The sequence below is a fragment of the Microtus pennsylvanicus genome, chromosome 2, assembly GCF_037038515.1.
Source record: "Microtus pennsylvanicus isolate mMicPen1 chromosome 2, mMicPen1.hap1, whole genome shotgun sequence".
NCBI classification, from domain to species: domain Eukaryota; kingdom Metazoa; phylum Chordata; class Mammalia; order Rodentia; family Cricetidae; genus Microtus; species Microtus pennsylvanicus.
In genome coordinates, this window is record NC_134580.1 from 100,729,496 (window position 1) to 100,734,734 (window position 5,239).

The window sequence follows — 5,239 nt, forward strand, 5'->3', positions numbered from 1 at the left end:
GAGATCCCCTCGTGTTCTGTTCTCAGATTATAATTTTTTGGGGAGTTAGAGGTATAGGTATTTGATGTAAGAAGAGGAATCTCTTTCCATACATGAATACATAAGTATTTGTAACACCAGGACTATTATGACAAGAGAATGGTGCTGGAAAATGGCAATACCTGGCAGACGAAGCGAAGAATGAGAAAGAACCTTTCGGTTAGACTTGGACACATGCATTCTGTAATTACAAACGAACGACGCAGTTAAAAAAAAAAAAAAAAAGAACGTAGAGAGAAAAACCCCACAAGGTCATAAGGGTGCTGTTTCGCTCGTGTTGAATGGCTTAGACACCGCGTTCCAGGAGGAGGGCATTAGAAACAGTTCGATCTGAAGTCGTATTTAGAATGTTAAAGCATTCTTGGAGGCGGCGATTTTTTAGAAGGATTCAATATTCAAGGGAGAGAGAGAGAAGCTGTGCTTCCTGTAAGAAGGTTGAAAAAAAAAAAGCAGACCCCTTGCCGTGTCATTGTTTCCACAATGCCGTGACTCGGATTCGAACCGAGGTTGCTGCGGCCACAACGCAGAGTACTAACCACTATACGATCACGGCGAGCTACCGGGGACCTGTCAGATTTCTCTGAAAAATATTCTCTTGAATACTCATAGGCCATCCCACTTCTTGCGTCACTAAATGACCCACTTATTGGGCGGGACTCTAATCTATGGTTTGAGAATACGCAGGCGCCTTGCGCTTTCGCCGCTTACTCTGAGATTTTCGGTCCCTTAGCCTTGGGCAAAGAATTCGCCTGTGACAGTGTGGGGGTCGGCAGGAGACCTCTTGAGCATCCAGGGACCCGAGCTGACTGTCTTAGAGAGGAGGGTGGCCTGGACACTTGCCAGCGGGCCTGCAGGAGCGTTCCCTATTGGATCCCGGCTTCTGATCCTCCCTCTCTCCCCAGCAGAGACCCATTCCGGAGTGACCTTTGCTGAATGTGCAAAAGCTCTCGGTACTGGGTTGCGTCGTAAACGTAGCTCAATGAAAGTGCATCAACCTCAACCCCGCCCGCCTCTCCCTTCCAGCCTCTCCCACTCCTGGATGGCTAAATCCTCCCTCCTTGATGCTCCCTCTCGGCTTTGCGCCCACCTCTGACCCTTCAGGGCGGCAGCTGGGACTCGGTCCGGTTTTTCTTCTTGTCCGTCATCGCTGGCGCCCACACGGCGCCTAGAATGTGAGGGCTTTCACAGAGGGCAGTGGCTATTTGCTAAACAGAGAATGTGACCGTAGTTTCTGACGAGTGAGTTCGAAGTGCCCACCTACCCTCTCCTTCAGAGCCACCAGAGATTTCGCTAAACACCAACTAAATCCTTTCACCATTTCAAGTCCGAGACTGCAGGGCATTCGCCTGCTTTTCCTGCTCGCATGGCTTTCAGTGTCTTTTCCCGCCCCCACCGACAGGTGCCCATCCATTCAACAGGTTCTTGAGGAGCATTTGCTTTCGGCCCCGCCAGTCCCGACATAGCTGTAGGGGCGGGCGGGTCAAAGATAACCCAGGGAGAGAACACTTGGGAGAGGAATCACAATGCCTTTTCATGACTGTGTTCAAGTCTTTGAACATTAAATTGCTGCTTGACAGAGTCCCATCCTACTTAATAAGAGCTGTCTCAAGGGTGACACACTCTGCGGAGCCTCGTTACTCTGGCGTCTACTCTAGAGCTTTGCTGGAAGTTTGTAAAAAGCCATAAATGTTTACGAAACTAAGAAAAACCACGAAAAGATACACATATGTACATTACACTTCTCGTGACGATGGATTCTTTTTACTTTGTGGAGTAAACGGACCCTCGTCCCATCACAAACTGTGAAGCTTCTGTGTTTAGAGAAGTTCAGTTTCGGTATAATGCTGTTCTTAACTGTCACTGGAGTTTGAGATCCATTTTCTAGACTGGTAGGTCAGTATTAAAACGGAACAAAACACAGCTCCCTTGCCGTGCCATTGTTTCCACAATGCCGTGACTCGGATTCGAACCGAGGTTGCTGCGGCCACAACGCAGAGTACTAACCACTATACGATCACGGCGAGCTACCGGGAACCTAAGGTCAGGGATCCTTGCTTGATCTCTTCTCTATTGGGCGCCCCTCCCCCTCCTGACGTCATTGGTGTGCTGGCGTACGTTTCTGCCTATCATCAACGGCGGGACTTGCGAGTGTGCGCAAGCGCTTTGGTTTCCCCGGCTAGGTCGGGGCGCTGGTGGGGACTAAATCCCTCCGCCTCGCTGCAGTTTTAACAGCAAGTGACTGAGCCTTTTATTTATTTTTTTTTTTGAGCCAGGGTCTCATTCCATCCAGACTGGACTCGAACTCGGGATTTTCCTGCCACCACGTCCCGACTTTTAGTTTTCCCAGGCGCCATCACGCTAGACTTTCCAGGCACTTTCTTGTCCGCCTTTTTTAGTGTGGTGTGTTCCCAAGACCAAGCAGAAACTCGTAGCTCCTCGTTACGGTCAGCTGGGACCTCTGAAATATAATAGCATAGGGATGGCAGGACATTGGTCAGTCCCGTCTCAAGAGCTGCACTAGGAACACGGCACGTCGTGGCGTTCCGGTAGCTCGCCGTGATCGTATAGTGGTTAGTACTCTGCGTTGTGGCCGCAGCAACCTCGGTTCGAATCCGAGTCACGGCATTGTGGAAACAATGGCACGGCAAGGGCGCCTTTTTAGTGCAGTGTTGGTCGCATTCTTCCTGGTGGCGACTTCTTGTAACGCCTGATTAATTAATTACCCTTGTCAGTTCTTGGTTAATTCTCGGAGACCGGTAAATCTTCAGACCGAACTAATGTTACAACTTTGACAAATTAGATACAGTACCATGTTTTTGGATGTATACAGTATCATGGTTTTGGATGTATACAGAATCATCGTTTTGGATGTATACAGTATCATGGTTTTGGATGTGTACATTATCATGGTTTTGGATGTATACAGTGTCATGGTTTTGGATGTATTTCTTTCCCATTTGACCCTGCCTATGGTTAAGTCCTTTAAAAACCTTACATGACTTAAAACTTCATCACAGGTGACATAGGAATTATAGAAACAATGAAAAATTAGGGGTTAGAGTGGGGTAGGTAGGAAAACACACCAAACTTTTTTTTTTTGTTCAGATCATGTGATAAATGAAAGCTACCACAGTAGTTGAGGTTCTAGCTCTTGAGGGCACTGTTGAGTGCTAAAGATAGCCTCGTGGGTGCCGATGTTTTCTCCTGGAGCAGCTTCTTCCCAATCTACCTCAGATCAAAATAAAACGCACTCATTATTTTATATTCTTAAAAAAAAACAAACCCAGACTCATGGAATTCAGTTCTGTAGTTTGTTAGTAGGTCAACTGGAAGTGATGGTGCCGGATGACGGGTGTGTGGCTGTCGAGAAAGGAATGAGAGAGGAACTAGAGAAGAATGAATTTCTCCAACTCCTCCCAGGGGATCTGGAGTGGCAATGCAAGTCAGGAAATATTTCTGGAAAAGATGGGCATTGTAATGCCTTTTTACCCACAATCCATGAGGAACTTCTTAAAAAAAAAACTATTTTATGCACAGTGCATAAAATCAAGACTTCATTGCACCCTAAGATCCCCCCAAAATAAAACACAAAAACAAGCCAAAACCAAAAAAAGCAACCCCCCCCCCAAAAAAAAACCTCACACACCATTGTGCGCTGTAATTTTCCTGGGGCTCCCAAGAGTTTACTAGATTTGGTGCGTTTAAAGCCACATAACAGGACAGCTTGCTCCTTAAGGATGCTCTTGAACAGGACAGAGTAGGAGTTGAACCTGAAAACCCATCAGACTCTGCACTAGAAGCTATGTATCTGGGATATCGTCAAGTCACTAGGACTGTGGCAGCTGTTCCGTGGCCGCTTAGCTGCTCCTATGAGGTGCACCCAGAATGGGGTGCGGGGGAATTGTGGGCATACCTTCCATGGGGAGACATAAACCATGTCTACCCTCTCTTTCTAAGGTCCCAACAACAAACAAAGGTCCCTCAGGAACCAGAAGGACCTAAGTACATCTCAGGGTGTACTTAGCGGGAGTGAGGGGTTACTGGCAGGTGACCATAAAGTGACCACACTAGAAAGTCTTCACCCGGCTTGCTGGCTTATTCCCACTGTCACATAGATGCAGCTTGCCTTCAATCAGCCTGCCCAGGATATAAACTGTGTTGTTTCTGGAGACCGAGGTCACGTGTAGTTAGAGCAGAATGACATACAGGCGGCCAGGACGCAAGGCTGGAATCTCACGGGGAGTCTAGTGACCCTCCCCACCTCTTCTTTCTCAGAGAGAACAGCTGCAGACTTTTGTCTCAATTGTAATGGCGTCTCACAACCAGGCATAGCCGATCCGGTTAAGATGGTGGCTGTTTTGCTTGGATAATCAAGGAGGAAGGAGCAGTCACTCTGATATTATTTATGGGTGCAGGAACTATTTCATTTTCACTGCCAGTTAGGTCAAAGGCAGGAAAAATTTGAAAGTCAAGCAAAGTCAAATTTTATTCAAAATGTACAATTTTATTAAGACTTTAAAACAAAACAAAACAAAAGCTTCCCCAGGGCAGGCGAGTTGTCAGTCTTCGCAGCTGCCCAGAGGAAGAGAATGGAGGAGAGAAAGAGAAATGTCAGGCCATTTGAATTAAGCCAACAAAGAGGGGTGCATTAGAGAAAGAGCGAGAAAGCCCAAAGTAGGGGGGGTGGGGGAGGGAACACATATAGACTCCGCTCAGAAAGAAATAGCCAAAAAAGAAAAGTACTCAGTAAGGTGGGCAGATCCAGCAGGATCTCATAGCAGCCTGTAGGGATTGTACTGAGAGTGGAAATTCTGGGAAGCTAAATTATAAGTTTTTTTTTTTAAAAGATTATTATTGCACTCACCTTTTTTAGCATCACTCATTAAGGCGAGTCTTCCTATGGGTGGTTCACTGGCAAGTTAATCTGAACCGGATTAACTCTTGTGTTCTGGGTACCTTGGAATGTCAGGTCTACACCCAGGCAAGAGATTTCATCCTGTTGACAGAAAGGCCTAGTTTTTTCCTTACTGAGCTTTCCCGTTGCTGTGTCAATGACATCACAACCTAGATAACACAACTTTGAAACATCTGCCACCTAAGGTAGCCCACTGGCCACCCACCTCTATTACCAGGAATGCGGAAGGAAGCTAAATGGATGTCTCCTGACCCAGGTGCAGGAAGAGGGGGTGGAGTCAGGGAG

The 5,239-nt window shown here is 47.0% G+C and overlaps 3 non-coding genes across 3 annotated transcripts; 1 reads left to right on the plus strand and 2 right to left on the minus strand.

Moving 5' to 3' along the window:
• Nucleotides 1-520: 520 nt before the first annotated feature.
• Trnah-gug (transfer RNA histidin (anticodon GUG)) lies at nt 521-592 on the minus strand. Its single transcript has one exon. It is a non-coding gene; the product is annotated as a tRNA-His (tRNA).
• A 1,396-nt stretch (nt 593-1,988) lies between these two features.
• Nucleotides 1,989-2,060, minus strand: Trnah-gug (transfer RNA histidin (anticodon GUG)). Its single transcript has one exon. It is a non-coding gene; the product is annotated as a tRNA-His (tRNA).
• A 532-nt stretch (nt 2,061-2,592) lies between these two features.
• Nucleotides 2,593-2,664, plus strand: Trnah-gug (transfer RNA histidin (anticodon GUG)). Its single transcript has one exon. It is a non-coding gene; the product is annotated as a tRNA-His (tRNA).
• Nucleotides 2,665-5,239: the final 2,575 nt, after the last annotated feature.